At 44.2% G+C, this 17,198-nt stretch overlaps 1 protein-coding gene across 1 annotated transcript in view; it reads right to left on the reverse strand.

Moving 5' to 3' along the window:
* The window catches only part of FAT3 (FAT atypical cadherin 3), a 522,893-nt gene that overhangs the window by 461,666 nt on the left and 44,029 nt on the right, over positions 1-17,198 (reverse strand). The window lies entirely within an intron of this gene.

Genomic DNA, 17,198 nt, shown 5'->3' on the forward strand with positions numbered 1-17,198 from the left:
TTTAAGCTGGAATCGATGCCTTAGTTGCAAATAGATTTCCCCATTGTTTCACAAATGATAATAATTACTAATGTTTCTGGCTTCCAGGGTTCACATATAGATGCGACACTGAAATGGATTGCATTTCTCAATTATAGCCTGAGCCAGCTTGTAATGGTTGGCAGCCCTCCCCCAGCCACATGTGTGCGCACACGTCCTATATACCGTACTTGACAGTGCTTAGCATGCACTACTGAACTCCTTCATTACAGATAAGAGGCCTTTTCCGAGGGCCTTTTTAAAAGCCCAGCAGCGCTACATGCCCGACGCACGCAATGAAAAGGTTGCATCTCTTTCAGGTGCTTTTCAACAGGCGCATGTCGAGAATCTTCCCGGCAGCAAATAACAGGAAAGACAACAATATAAAGTACAGATGAATGAGCCGCGCCGGCAAACAGAACGCTGGCGAATCTCCGCACAGTGCGGCATCATCAGACTAAATTACGCTTCATCTTACAAGGCGTCTTATTTCTTAAAGGGGCTTTCTGGGTTTACAATAATGTGGTGGTCTTTTTTTTAAGGCTTTATTTTGTTTTCAGTCACCAAAATTGTTTTTGCAACATTTCTTTTTTTAGGACATACAGGGATATTTTATCAAATTTTTTTTTTTATAGTTTTTTTTCCGTTTTTTTTAAATTAGGTGTAAAAAGATTTTTACAAAAGGTTTTGTTTTTTTTCAGATGTATAGTTGTTTATTCTTAAAATTATATATTTACGCTGTGATAAATTACAGAAATGGGTTCCATGTTTTGTTTTGGACGTTTTTATAGATAACTTGTGTAGGGCGATAGTTCAGGTTGGGGTTGGTGGTGGGGCAATTTTTTTATATATACTGCTAAACTCCTTCCCCCTTCCCTCCCCCTCTCCACCCCTTGCTGCTTGTCTGCAATGGGAGAGGGCGGGAGCTGGTGTGCTAAAGTCCCACCCTCTCCCCTTGCCAGCAGCTCCATTAGGCTGGAGAGGAGAGGGGGAGGGACTAGCTCTGCTAAGAGTTCCCTCCTTTTGTTGTAAGCCGGCAAGGGGCGGAGAAGGGGTGGGAGTTTAGAGCTAAACTCCCACCCTGCAGCCGACGGTATTCCGAGGCTGCGGCGTATATGCACTGCAGCCTTGGCCATCTGAACAGGCATTTAAAAAGGAGTTTCAGCCGTGACTTGGCCATGGCTGCCTCTCATTCACGCAATTTTCGGCCGTGCTGTGGCCGTGACACGGCTGGACGAAAATCTTCACACCCGTGTTTATATCATATTCCTGCAGAATGATTTCAACACCTAGTAGGATCTATACCACAACAAATTGCTTTGGTTCTGAAGGCCAAAGAGTTCTATCACGACACTAGATGCCCCTACGGCACACGCCATGTGCACGGTGCCCCCTATGGCATATCTGATATGTCACCATAAGTTGCCTCCATATAAGTCTAGGGGAAAATATCTCAGCAATATGAAATGCAGTGAGACACGGCCCCGTAGGGAGCTGCAGTGAGACACGGCCGCGTAGGGAGCTGCAGTGAGACACGGCGCCGTAGGGAGCTGCAGTGAGACACGGCGCCGTAGGGAGCTGCAGTGAGACACGGCGCCGTAGGGAGCTGCAGTGAGACACGGCGCCGTAGGGAGCTGCAGTGAGACACGGCGCCGTAGGGAGCTGCAGTGAGACACGGCGCCGTAGGGAGCTGCAGTGAGACACGGCGCCGTAGGGAGCTGCAGTGAGACACGGCGCCGTAGGGAGCTGCAGTGAGACACGGCGCCGTAGGGAGCTGCAGTGAGACACGGCGCCGTAGGGAGCTGCAGTGAGACACGGGCTCCCCAGACATTAATGGGTGTTGTATTGTGGCTCTGTACCACTTGGAGCTCGTACGGAGCCTTTATATGGTAGTTTGCATGAGATCTGAAACTAAAAATCAAAACGGCATTTGACACTTGATAAGCTGCAGGACATTTTTCTTACGACTCGTCTCCCTTGAGAAATATATTCTTAGATAAGGTCTATACTTCCTTAAGAGGCTGATGTGCTACATTGTAATGCTCAAGGAGAAGGATATTGATCTTGAAGATGCTCTGTGCACAGGAAACGCTCTTATACAGAACCTACAGTATATAAATATCTTCATCATCCATCAAGAATAAGAGGCCAAGTCAAGTCAAGATGGTCTTCATGCTGTAGTAGGTGGATGCGGTGCATGAAGAGCAGACCAGAGTCCTAATGCACAATAGTTAGTAAATCATGGAAGATGTCCATGATGATGCCTTCACTTACTGTACGGTAAGTAGTTATTAAAGGTCTACAACTGTTCCAGGTCAATGGCAACATTGTACAGTGCAGAGGAGATACATATTTTTCTAGTCTTATACAGTATGTGACATGGTGGTCCTCACTTAGTCAGAAGCAGGGCTAGCATTAGGGTGACTACCCACTACCGTTTTTTTTCCGCTGCAAATTCGCTGCGTTTTTTTTCCAATTGTCAATGGGACTTTCTAATGTTAAAAACGCAAGTTTTAACATTAGAAAGTCCCATTGACAATTGGAAAAAAAAAAACAGCGAATTCGCAGCGGAAAAAAACAGTAGTGGGTAGTCACCCTTAGTAAGGAGCATACTCTGTGCCGAAGTTTATTATTTACTTCTCCCTCCGTCATAAAAAGACAACTATGTATATTGCATTGATAGGCAGTCTTCCTGTATTCTGCTTGTGCAGAAAGCAACAAGATAGCAGCACACCCTCACCAGAACAGCTCAGTACATAAATACTGTACCAGAATCAAGCTCATAATATAAATACAGAAACAGAGCCAAGCTCAGTACACAAATACAGCACAAGAACCAAAAGTTCTAACATGAATACAGCACCAGAACAGCTCAGTACATAAATACTGTACCAGAACCAACATAAATACAGCACCACAACCAAGCTCATAATATATATACAGAACCACAGCCAAGCTCACTACAGAAATACAGCTAGCAATGAGCGAGCATTGCCTTTAGCGAGTACCTGCCTGCTCGAGACAAAAGGTTCGGGTGCCGGCGCGGGGGAGCGGCAGTCAGCAGGAGGGAGCGGGGGGGTGGGGGGGGGGGAACAGATCTTCCCTCCGTTCGCTCATCTCTAGAAACAGCACAAGAACCAAAATTATAACATGAATATAGCTCCAGAACCAAGCTAATATATAAAAACAGAACCAAAGCCAAGCTCACTAGATAAATTCAGCAGCAGAACCGAGTTCATAATACAAATAGAGCCCAAGAGCCCAACTCAATATAGAAATAGAGCAGAAAACAACCTCAGTTCATAGATTCAATAACTAATACAGTAGAATAAGTAAGCAATTGCATTGCAGGGGCACCGATTGGCAGCACTTTAGAACATCAGAAACAAGAAGACAAAGCTAGAAGAATGAGGATTCATGTATCTCCACAAGAAGTACCATGCAAAAGGAGGAGATCATCTGGATGGTTGAGTAGAACTTATTTTTTACACCAATTTCTGCCCCTAAAGTTTTTTTTTTGTGTCGTAAAACCATTTTATTTGCATTGTAGACTCAGGGTGGTCTGCTCCATAGTCAGGAGATTGTCTTCTGATGGAGTTCAGGGTTGCTGCTGTGGCTTTGCCTTATTTTTGTGTCAAAATTGAGCCAACCAAAGGAGCATCAAGTATTCAGTTGGTGGCGTCCAACTATTTGTCCATCTGAGTATTTTCTAGCCTACCTAGAACTCTATACATCTTCTCTGTCTTCTTTACATTTAGATCGGCATTGCTTCTTGAAAACGTAGCTCTCCCTGACCAATTGCTCAATTATTTATGGGAGACTATATTGGAATTCCTCCCCCCCCCCCATCCTGAGGTCACGAATGAAGACTTTTTGGTATTTTCCGTAATCAATGTGAAGTCTAAAATGCCCATTCCTCTCCACCCATAACTGGCCCACATCATTCTTTTCGAGGACACTTTCCCAATAATCACAGTTTTGTAGTAAGTTCCTTACTCGGTGATCGCTCCTACTCTGACAATGTAATGTAGGTTCTCATGACGCAGCACTCCTGTAGAGCAGTGATTGATACATTAACAATCATCCTACTAAATCACGGATCTGTAGAAGTTTCCTCAGTTCCATTATTATCTCGTTGTATGGTACGGTTAATTCTATTCCGATGCTGTCCCGTAAATCATAAAAATTTAGAGATAGGATGAATTTCATCTCTTGCTAATGGTTGATAACGAGGCGGTTTAATGGATGAGACATAATTCCAGCGATGTTCCATAAATTGGTCATTATACCATATTTCTCCCATTGAATGATTATTATACATTATTTTAATGGCACTGATATAGTATGCAAATCTGCCCAAAGGATACAATCCATCCTAGCAGCCCTGGTGGAGTCAAAAGTCCGGAACCGATCAATTTTACTATGGGACTATGGCAATGATCGCGTTGTGTTTTTGGCCTCCGTTTAATGTATACTCCGGAAAAGCTTCAGATGTATACGATGCATGGAGGCTGGGATGAAGAGTAATAGTAGCAGCCATCATCCATAGACTAGAATGGCAACCGTTTAGTGGATACATCATTTAAAGTTATTGAAAAGCTCTTACATATATGTTTAAAGGGGTTGTCCCATTGTAAACTAATGATGGTCTTCCCTCATCAATGGTAGATTGGCAAGGATGCACTACCTGGGTCCCCCTCAATCAGTTGTTTGCCAGGCTGGCGTGCTTGTGAACGGAGCCGATTTCTGCAGGAAGCAGACATCTCAGTTCCCACTGCAGTGTCCAGGCTTGATATTGTAGGACAAGTTCCTATTCCTTTCAATGGGAACTTGGCCTGCAATACGAAGCCTGGCCACTACAGTAAGAATGGAGCTGTCTGCTTCCTGTGGAATTCAGTTCTGTACATAAGTGCACTGGCCTGGCAAACAGCTGATCGGCAGCGGGCCCAGGTAATGAACCCCTGCCAATCTACAACTGATGACTTATCCTGAAAAATGACCAATAGTCTAAAACCGAATAATTATGGATTCTCTACATAAGAGTATTTTACACCTATGGCCACATCAGCCTTATGGTTGCCTTCAAGGTGCTGTAATTGTTAGATTGTACAGTAATAGTGACACCCCCCCCCCCTCCCCCGACCTCCCTTTTCCCCCGGCAGCCGTCGCAAAACAGAGACGGAATATGCCAGGAGCAGGTAAGCCGCAGGGCTGTGTAGGGGCATGGGTCTATTCTCAGAGTGGGATCCGACCCGGACGTCTGCAGGTAGCCTATGTCATAGATCTGTGGGAGTTTCAATGACATGTGTAGGGCCTGTGAATGTGCTGAGCATGCCCACAACACTCTCCATAGAAGTCAATGGGTCGGACTGTCCGTTGGCGGTCCATGAGGCGGTCGTAAAGCACTTTGCTCATTTTAATTAGTGAAAAAATAGAGATGATACATAGATCTATATCTATAGGAGCTTCTGTGACATCTGCTGTAGGCAATCAGCAGTGCATGTGAATGAATGAAGCTTCACAATACATCTAGTAGAGGGTCAATGAGGAATACATCACCTTCCAGAAGCATCTCGACAAATATTTAGAAACTTTCTTACTGACCAACATGCTCAAGTTTGCTGCGTATTTGCACACCAAAAGTCCCCATAGAAGACAATGAAGATGCGCAAATGTGCATGCAATACGCTGGGAGGTGCGTGAAACTATGCGTAATTGCACAGGATAAAGAACACATCTACAACTAATTAGCCATATCAACGGCTGGGAGCATCATTGCTTTTTTTTTTTTTTGGCGCGCGCAAATGCACATGCCTTGCCCGTGGAAAAACCAGCAAGATATACGAGGGTGCGTGTGCAAAAAAACATTGTTTATTCCCCAAATACGTGGTGCTCAGGTGCACGCAAATATGCTTATGGTTGTGTGAAGCGGGCCTGGATAAACATTTTACAGCCGCCTGAGGAGGCGTTGGGACGTATGTTAAGTAGGTAACCTGTAATGGAAGATTAGATCTGGAAGTTTTTTTTAATCTCTCTCCATCTCAAGAAAAACCTGAGAGAGTCAGGGGTGTAAGGTGCACCGGGGTAACAGCCGCACCCAGGCCCTACTGCCCGAGGGGCCCGAAGGCCTCTCTGCCACATAAGAGGACACCCGGATAATAAATAGCATCAGGTAAGTGGGGACTCTGCTACAGATTGTTGCACTAGCAGCTCCTCGGTTAAAAGCCCCTAACGAGTGATGCAACTAAGCACACAAAATACCTGCAATTAATTTAAGAAATCAATATCCACTTTGAAAATTAGAAAAAGGAAAAAAAAAAAAATATATATATATAAAGACGAAAGCCCTGACTGACTCACTCACTCACTGACTCGCCACTAATTCTCCAACTTCCCGATGTCGTAGAAACATGAAATTCGGCACAAGCATTGATTATGTCATAAATAGGAAAAGCTAATGGGTCCCAACTCGATTATTCAATTCTAAGCGCCAAAGAATTAGCGTCCAAATTTTACTTACGTAATCTAATTCTCTCACTTCCCGATGTCGTAGAAACATGAAATTTGGCACGGGCATTGATTATGTCATAAATAGGAAAAGCTAATGGGTCCCAACGCGATTATTCAATTCTATGCGCAAAAGAATTAGCTCCAAATTTTATGTACGGAATCTAATTCTCTCACTTCCTGATGTCATTTTATATAAAGGAAACGTCGCATGGTTACCTCCACGTGGTGTTTCCTGGGTAATGCAGAGAACTATGCAAAATGGTGAACATATGTTTTTCCTCAGTATCTCTAAAGTAACCACGACTTCATAAGATTTTCCGTGTGAACACCAGATAAACACCAGTACCAAATTAACTCGGGCGAAGCCGGATATATCAGCTAGTACTAAAATAAAAGGAAAACTAAAAACTGAATCTAGTTTAGGTACCTCCTCTTTACAATGTCTCCCTACAGATTCAGTACCCCACCCCCCGTTCTTCCCCTCCGGCACCCGAATCTTTTGAGAGTAATTGCCCTTAGCGAGTACGCTCGCTCATCTCTAGAGGTTAACAATCTGAGTTTGCTTATTGTTGTCTTGCAGCGGCTTTTGCTCTCTTCCAGTTGACTGTCCTATTACCTCCAGGGACATTAGATCCCTATCTCTCCTTGCAGTGCCAGATCTCCCGGTGTCCAGCTGCAGGTTGGAGTAACACATCATGACACCAGACGCCTAGAGGTTGACTTTTTGACCCTTCCTTTCTGCCTGGTAGCATCTGACAAGCTCCTAGGCCCATCTGTTTCGGGGTCATTCAGATAAGTGATTTTAAATACACCAAATCATTTTTCTTGGGCTTTGCACAAGGGATACATATTGATGAAGCAAATAGGCCTTTAGTTAACCCCTTCCGAATCAAGGCGATAGTCCTCTTAAAGTGACAGTCCACTCATAAAAAAGGTGGTAGCAAATTGGACCCCGAACACGCGTGGTCCCAATGCATCCAATTATATGCTCCCAAGTGTTCAAATTTTTAGGGGCCTTATGCTAATGCATGCTCACATTCCTCCGGGAGAAATAAGACTACATATAATGCACCATATAGGACATTCTGTATGATGCGCACGTATGAGACTTCCCTAGACTTGGATTTCATCTGTGACACATTCCTCTCAGGAAGGGTATGGTTTCTCCTTAAGGAGAGCACGTAGAAGGTGTGTGAGGAGACTTTTAAGGCCATCCATGCTCCTCTGGAAAATATGCTAATGAGAGGATGTAACAATACCTCTGCATCGCCACCTATTGGAAGGCAGCATTGACCTGTAGGAATGCTGCCTTCCAATAGGTGGCGCTGAAGAGGTATTGCTCCATTTTCCAATTTGTACATCTGTCACAGCTAGATCACTTGTAGATGAAGATCTCCCATGGTGGCCTACACCTCAGCAGCAGGTATTAGTCCCCCGTTTAGTTATGGCGGCTGCTGAGTTTCCATATACTGTATATAAATATAATCGTACCCCAATAAAAGTTTCCATTTTCCCCAAGTGTCACATTGAGGAGAAGGAACCTTCTTGATTCAGACAATCAAATAATTCCATACATTAGTTGCCATCAACTGCAGGCAAAATGTGGCATGACCCTGCAGCCATCCATGTAATCTATAGAGGAACCCGCTGTGACCTGTCAGCTGCTCTCCGCTCTGGGCCATACAGGGTGTCTCACAGAAGCTCTGGCTTTGATATCTATATAGCCTAATGGGTCACGAGATGTCCTGCTAAAACAGCCCTTTAACCCCTTAAGGACAGGGCCCTTGTTTTTCTTCTTGCTTTTCCCATTTACATAGCTACATGAGGGCTTGTTTTTTGTGGGACGAGGTGTATTTTTGCAATGTCAACATTTAATGTACCACATTATTTAATGGGAAACTTTCTTAATAGAGTTAATAGTGACCTCCATAATGGTTCCAGTAGTAATACTGACCCCATTAGTGGCCCCAGAATTAATAGTCTCCCCCTCAGTGGCACCAGTAACAATAGTGACCCTGTTGGTGGGCCCAGAAGTAATAGTGAACCTTTTAGTGGTCCCAGAAGTAATTCTGTCCCCTTTAGTGATCCCAGGAGTAATTGTGTCACCTTTAGTGACCCCAGGAGTAATTGTGTCACCTTTAGTCACCCCAGAAGTAATATTGACCCCCCCATAGTGATTCCAGCAGTAATTTTTACCCCCAAAGTGGTTTTAGTTATAATAGTGAGCCCTCAGGGACCCCAGTAGTAATAGTGACCCCCACGGTGACCTCGCCTTAGCTACAGTTCCCCCTCTGTTCCCCCCAATACACTATTAGTTTCTTTTTTTGCCGCCCTCAGTTACAACTCCCCTCTTATACCTGTCCCGGCAGCAGCGGGGCTAACAAAGACAGAGTATAGATCCAGTAAAAACCACCATAATCCCCACAAGACTTGGCACCCAGCTTTTGCCGATTCCTGAAATGTGCATTGTGCAGGATTGTGGGAAAGCTGAGTGACCCTGCAAGCTGCAATGACGTGCAGAGCAATCGCTGCACAAATACTAATAGGAAACAGCTGAATAACAAGCTGACAGCCAAAGACAAGGCTGAGTCCTGTAATTGGCCTCGTGCGGCCGTTTCAGTATTTTTGTGTTGAGTATTTTGTAACTAGGACAAGGTGAGTAAAACACGAGCGGCATGGAACCGTGCGCAAAACCTGCACATTCTGTACTAAGAGTGACTGAGTGAGAAGAAGAAGTCAGCAAAGAACCTGCAGCAGGTGAGGAGGCAACGTCTCAGTTGATACATTGGTGTATATAGGAGTGTGACCGGCTGCGGCAGGTTCAGGATGGCGCGGCGATGATAAATGGCGGCAGAGGCGGCTAACTTTAAGTAGACATTAAGCACATTAACAAGTTGCGCTCCATAGGAGGGTTCATATATTTTTAACATTACATAATAAAACGGCAGCATAAACTCTCGTTCACACAGACGCATTTGCGTGTACAATATCCAGAATATAGAACCCATTGATTTTAATGGGTTCATTCACATTTCCGTATTTTGCGCGTGCATTTTGGTTACGCCAAAAAAAACCACAAATGCAGCATGCTCTACTTTTCTGCGCATTTGCGCACTGAAAGGTCCCCATAAGAGTCAATGGGGGAGAGTGGTGCACACATGCGTGAGCAATATGCGAGTAAATGCGTGATATGTTGTATAGCTCCGCCGGAGAAACACCGCATCTGGTACTAATTAGCCATTTCAAGCGGCGCACCTGGTTTGCCGCGCGCAAAAGAACACGCCCTGCAGCTGGAAAAAGTTCATAAAAACCATGCCGAAACGCACGCAGAAAAGCATAATTCGTTCCTCAAAAATGCAGCACTGAAGTGCACGCAAATGCGCCTATGCACCTGTGAAGGAGCTCTTAAAGAGGCAGAACTAATTTCACTGGGCATCTCTCGCTATCCAGATACATCCGCTGTAACTCCGCCTGGCAGCGCTTCATATCCGGTCACTAAAGCGCCAAAATCCATACCCATTGCTGGGGAGAGGGCGGGGCTTTGCACCTTCAAAAGGTCACATGCACAAACATTCGTTCGTATGAGTGAGGGGATCTTCTCCCATGCCTTCGCGTGGGCCACTTTGGACAAAGCTGGATGAGGGTGCTTGAAAGGCAGGTGAAGCCCTTCTAGGGCTTATTCACATGTTGCGTCATATCGCCTTTTCGTCTTGATTGTGGATAAAGTGCAGCAATTTTGTTGTGATTTTGGAAAATTCCGGTAAAGACTGCAATACAATCACTATGTATGAATAAACCAACACTATCGCAGGAAGGAGGGGGACTGTTCTACGGCTCCGGAGGACTAGTTGTTAAGTCCTGATAGGACTACTGGGGGAAGTGGGAGGGAAAAGCCCTTCCATGACTACTAGGGAAGGCAATGATGTAAGTACTGGGGAGCGAGCTAAGGTGCAGCTCTTTATGCCTAAAGTATATATACATTACATGGCCCCATTATTAGAGCCTCGGCCCCTCCATGATTGGAGCTTGGATCCAGATTTCTGTTGCACTGTGCTGATGGAAGGTCAGAATTTGGTGGGTTAGAACTAGGCGACATAGCAACCAGAGTACGATACGGGCACTAGGCGTACAAAAGCATATATACTTTTATTATAACATAGAGCTGTAGAGGAACATTGCTATGAAGGTACGGAAATTACATTGCGTGCACGAGCTAATAGGACTGCGGATGTCCACTTGAACAACACAGTATGTCCTTGTCCCTGACTAGCAGGCCTGCTTGCTACCTAACACCATTTCATGTGTACACACGGTTTATATAGAAGTCCATCCTCACTCACAATCTCTGGTGTCCTCTGCCCCATTGTGGGGGTGATAAACCTCCAAAGTCCTTTGGTGGTCTCCAATGCTGGTCACTGGTGGTTTCAGACGTGATCCCTCTGGCTGTAAGCTTCAGGAATCTGCAACATAAACTTCTGCAGCAGAACTTTCTCTCAGTAGTCCTTCCTGATATAGGCTTAGTGCAGGCAGTAGTATACAACCTGATCAGTCTCCCTCACACTGCCATCCTCCCCTCTCTCGCCCTCGGGAACTTGCACCAGTTCTGGGCGTGGGGTCTCAGTGTGGTGCTAATACTTTTGCTGGTGTAAATATTCGTTTGCACGAGTGCATTAATTTTTGTTAATGCGTTTGCATTTTCATATCTCCCCCTTACACTAGTAAGGTATACCGCATTGCTGCCGTTTCTATAATGGGTCACATTGGGCATGTTGCCAATAAACAAATCAGAAAAGAAGAATGTTCTACACTTTCTGTATTTTAAATACCAAATAATTAAGGCTAATGACGCAGATGGTATCGGATCAACAGATGCAGTGCTAATTGTGCAGCATATGTTTCAGTCCAAAATATCTAGAAAGATCAAAAGCAATACATGAAAATGCAAGAAAATCATCTAAATATCATCGCATGCTTGTAACTTGGCCGCTGCACCAGTGGACACACCATGCAACATATATAAGGTACATATGTTGGTGGATGAATGTGTGGGTGCAGGCAGAGGGGTAATCCCTGCCAATCAGCAGTTCACCAGGCCAATGCACTTGTGCACTGAGCCGATTTCTAAAGGAAGCAGATGGCTCCGTTCCCACTGCAGTGGCAAGCTTAGTATTGCAGGCAAAGTACCCATTAAAGTGAATGGAAATTTTGCATGTAATACCAAGTGTGGCCACTGCAGTAGGAATGGAGCTGTCTGCTTTCTGTAGAAATCAGCTCAGTGCACAAAACACACCAGCCTGGTGAACAGTTGATCATTGGGTGTCCTGGGTGGCAAACCCCTGTAAATCTATAATTGATGGCCTAATCTGAGGATAGGCTATCAATAGTTTACAACTGGGCAATCCTTTTAAAAACAAACAGAGTACTTGCAAAGAATGCGGCAAAAGCCAGGCAAGTCATAACAGGTAATTAAGTACGATGGGAGGTAATTGACGCTATTTGGCCACAAGTACAAAATCAAGTGAACGGCTTCAAGTCGTAGTTTTGTGCACTAGGACCCAGATAGCTATGGAGGACTTGAAGGACGGCTTATATAAATTATTTGTATTTAAAGGGAAACATTGAAAATCTAGTCCAGTCGGCAGGCACCATCTTTTACAGCAAAATGATCCAACTACATTAATATATAGTTTTGTGGGAAAATATTTAGCGGAACTAGTAATTGATGCATTTAAAGCGAACCTGTCATCACCTATGAGCAGCTAAACTAAGTTATGGCGCTCAAACATCAGGCCTCTAGGAGATGGGCACCATCACCCTTAGAAGCCGGGGTGTGAACCGTGCATTGGACTAATCTCTACAGGCCATGAATGCAAACCCATAGGGAACAGTGTCAGACTTAGGAGTCCAGTGGGCAGTCCTATTCAGGGACTGACAGGTACCTCTATGCATAATCACAAATGGATGAGGACCTCCTACTGGACTCGTAAGCCAAGAAGGAGCAAAGGTTTAAATCCCACATTAGTTGTACTACATCTTTCCCCATAAAACTATTTCACTCTGTTCAGCTCCTCCTGCTCTATAACATGCTTCCCGTCTGTATGTACAACATGACATGTTCCCTTTAAAGGGGTTGTCCTGTTACTAGCTGTTTTGCTGCAGGAAGCAGATACCTCCATACATTGCGCAGTGGCCAGAGTTCTATTGAAGTGAATGTGACTCAGCCTGCAGTACCAACACGGGCCACTGCGCAATGTATGGCGCTGTCCGCTTCCTGCAGTAAAACAGCTATAAATGGGACAACCCTTTTAAGTAAGCCATTATTTCTGGAATGAGGGAATAAAACCACTAGGGCTCATGCACGTGGCTATTTTTTGTATGGAGCCAAAATAAAGTTTCCATAGAGGTTCATGGGGCCTCTACTGTACCTCTGTATGTCCCTGATGCTTCATCAGTCACCATATGAAGTATGAAGATATAAGAACGTATTCCAGGACGAATATCCCATTACACGCTCAGTCCAAGAGTCCATGCATTGTCGTAATGCTCCAGTGTGCATGAGCTTTATGAGACCGAATATACTGCAACTGCGGAATATTCAGCACCCAAAGCCACACTGCTAACATGCGGATATTGGTGCAGAATTAAAAAAATAGATTCCTTCTGGCAATTTCGCATTCGTCGTGCGAATATTGGTGCAGAATTTCGGGACAGCATACCCCATAACGCTGTTGCAGAATATTCCGTCTCGTGTGGAAGGTCCCTCGACCTTCTTTTTTTTCTCTTCGTTGCCTGTAAGTCGCATGAGAACAGTCTATTTTTAATTTAGAAATGTAGGTTTGTGTGAAACGTCTTCCCCGAGCACAATGCGGTTTTTGTGAATTGATGAGCAGACCAGAAAAAGCATACAAGTGAGCTCCCCCTGCCAAACTGTGACTCACTGATTATACGTGTAATGCTCATCTCAGACTCACATTGGGATTTTGCAACCCATTGATTTAAACATAAACATAACATTTACAGGGGTGAGAAGAATAAAATATACAGTATATATCATCCCTATCACGATCCCCATGTTTGCATTTAGGGATTTACATTAAAGAGCGGTTCTTTTTATGGCAGGAATGCATTTACTATACAAACAGTGAAGCAAGTTTGCAAATAAGTGGATTAAAAGTCTCCAACTATTTTGTGTATAAAGCTCCTATACAAATCTATGGGTTTCCATGGTTACAGACTACAAACAAACCTTGTGTAGTCTGATTCTTCATCCATGTGTTACTTTCTTCCATCTACCCCTCATTTTGTGTTCTAGCATTACAGACAAAAGAAGGGGTGGTAGATGAATCAATGTGTTTTTTCCCCATTAATCCTTAGATCAGCCCTGTAGCCACAGGCAGAATCTGGGCAGGACTAAAGTGTTAGCCTATCCTGGTCAACCAGTAATGCGAGTGCAATAGCTTAAAACGGTATTCCCATGTCATGTGTGTATGGCATATCTTGTGGATATACCATAAATGTCTGATGGATGTAGGTTCTACCAATGGAATCTGCATCTATCTACAGAACGGAAGTTCTCCGACCTCCATCAAGGCTTACCTCCACAGTCACTGGTGGCCGAGAATATGAAAACTACTGAAGTGGTTGTTCTGTGGTGTTTCTGTAACTCCCATATAATTTAATGGGATATATTAGGTTACTGGGAGGTAGCATGTCATACTTCAATTCTGCTGTGGGGGCACTGCAGAGAAAATTAACACTTGCTGATGAGTCCTCTTGCATACTATAGCTCATCACTTGGGCAATCAGCTGGATGCAGTGTGATCACCTTATTTTCTGGGGACCCTTCTTGCCCTTTAGCGGGAGTCATTGGAAGACAACAGTGTATGTTACCCTCCATAGACGTATGATCCTAATGTTCTGCAGCTAGGATTGAATTACCTCTTTGTGTGCATGAATAATGCTTTTTCCATAGAGAAAGGAGGACTAAAGCCATCAAATCTGCTGCGGGAACTTTTATTCATTTTCTAAAATGGTAAAAATGTAATCATATATTTTGCATTTCTTTAAGATACGTGAACTAAAAACTACCATGGCAACCAGAAATGGCCTTGGAGATAAGGTTTACGGGGAAAAAAAAAAGATCTAGCTATAGAGTATATTAATAGAGAAGCGCGGCATGCGTTATATCTCACTGCTAGAACTGTAAGAACATGACTGGGCTGGGACTACAAGCAACATTATCAAAGGAGGTGGGGGAACGGAGGTGGATATGACAAGAGGCAGGAGCAAGAGAGGTCAACATGATCACCACCACCATTATCATCATTACATAGTAACAGTGTATAAGGCTAAAAAAAGACACATGCCCATCAGCCAATTACCCCCCAATGTGGACACAGAGGAAGCAAAAAATTTCAAGAGTTAAAAGCCAATTTTATTCATTCTAGGGGGAAAAAATTCCTTGCCACCTCGAATCTGGCAATAATCCCCGGATCACCGACCCTTCGGAAGTAATCAGTGATATAACATGTAATACTGTTACACTCAGAAAGACATCCAGGCCCCTCTTGCACCCTAGTGAGTTTGCCATCACCACGTCCTCAAGCAGAGAGTTCCATAGTCTCACTGCTCTTACAGTAAAGAACTCCCCTCTATGTCGGTGTAGAAACCTTCTTTCCTCTAGACGTAGCAGATGCCCTCTTGTTACAGTTACAGTCCTGGGTATAAATAGATAATGGGAGAGATCTCTGTATTGTCCCATGATATATTATGTATAGTCATTAGGGTGCCCCTCAGACGTCTTTTTCTAACTAAATAGCATCAATTTTGATGAACTGGGTATTGTAGTCCGCCCGCTCCATTAATTACTTTAGCTGCCGCCTTTGTACCCACTCAAGCTCTGATATGTTCTTCTTGAGTACCGGTGCTCAAAACTGTCCACAATATTCCATGTGTGGTCTGACCAGTGACTTGTAAAGAGGAAGAACAATGTTCTCGTCATGATTTCTCATTCTGACTTCCATTAAAATCAATAGGAGTAAAAATTAGGTTCTCTATTTCGGCCTCCTTGAACAGTAGATACTGGTGGTGGCCGAGTGGTCAATGCTACCTAGCAATAGTGGGCTTCCAGGTCCAACTCCCCATCAAGGTCCCCTTCAAACCTAGTAAGGCAGCAGTGCCAAGCCGACACACCCGTCCCTTCTGCTTCAACCAGAAAGCCAATATTTTGCAGATTTTTGCTAAATATGGGATCAGGACGATCTGATCCAATCGAGCAAATATCAGTCGGATTTTATTAACCTTCTAATGATGACGAGCCACACTACTTACCATCATCATCATCGCCATTATCATTATCCTCCACATCATAATCATCCTCACCGTTAATCATCATCGTCACGTCATCATCAGGACTATCATTACCGTTATCAACATTCTGATCATCGCCACCATCATTATAGTCATCCTCATCAGCGTACAGCAAATCAGTCTCCTGCCCCTTCCTATACTGAAGATACAGTAACACATTTATACTGCACAATATTTGATATATTAGTACATTTATTTTTTACAATGGGAGTCATTAGTTTTCCCTACTGGATGCCGGACTACCTCTAACATCCAAAAAAAGTGCCACATTAAAATATAACGTTATTCCACCTTCACATGCGTATTTTGAACCGCCTAGGACTTTATCAAGCATTGTAAGGCAGCCGCGCCAAGCCAACATCCCAGTCCTTTCTGCCCAAAGCAGAGAGCCAATATAAAGCACTGATGAAGACCTCTGAGGTGGAAACGTCACATGTGAAGGGGGATTAAAGTCACATTGGAATCTTGCACTTGAGATGCGGTCACAAGCATTTTTGATCCCTTGGCTCAATGGATTCTGGATCTTGTTGACAAGATCTGGAACTTATGGCGCTCTGGAATGCAGTGTATTGATAGCTGCCGTAAGAACCCAACGTCCAGTTATTAAGAGGTTGATGGAATATTCCCATTTACGACATTCATGGTTGGGATAGGACGCCAAAGCCAGAGTTGGTTGGGAAAATGGAAACAGAAGCGAATAGAAGCATAGAAGTGGAATTATGAATATGGCATGGAACTGCCAGATTGGCCATTTCTGTTATCCAGACTACCTTTGGCCACGGCAGACAGATGGGTATTCCTATCCCAACCATGACTGATCGAGATGAGAATACCCCTTCAACAATGGGTCCTTTCACATGGAATGACCTGTATAGCACTCTGATAGTACTTTCATACAGGAACAAGGATTGCTCAGTGGAAGTGGAGCAGGCCGGGAATTGAACAACACTCCCAGCCCTGAAGAGGGAAGTAGGCGGGGCTGGAGGTGGAGTTCAGACCCTAATGCCATAATGGCTGGTCTTGTTAAAGTAAATGTAAAGCCTGACAGGAACAAAAAGTGTGGCATTAGGTTCCGACGTATCTGCACCCCAACCCAGCCGTTGCTAGCAAAAATAAATAAATCTTACACGACCCCTTTAAGTACAGCTGTATCAATAGCCACCATCATTTTTGGTGCCTCACGTGAACAGCATAGCTGTGCCATGATCTCTATGCAATTTCTGCATCGCAGCCTTTGCCATATACTGTGAATGACTCAAGTGCTACACAGCAAGTATAGGCAAGCCATGCTATCAATAGAG

The sequence above is a fragment of the Eleutherodactylus coqui genome, chromosome 1 (genome assembly GCF_035609145.1).
Source record: "Eleutherodactylus coqui strain aEleCoq1 chromosome 1, aEleCoq1.hap1, whole genome shotgun sequence".
NCBI classification, from domain to species: Eukaryota; Metazoa; Chordata; class Amphibia; order Anura; family Eleutherodactylidae; genus Eleutherodactylus; species Eleutherodactylus coqui.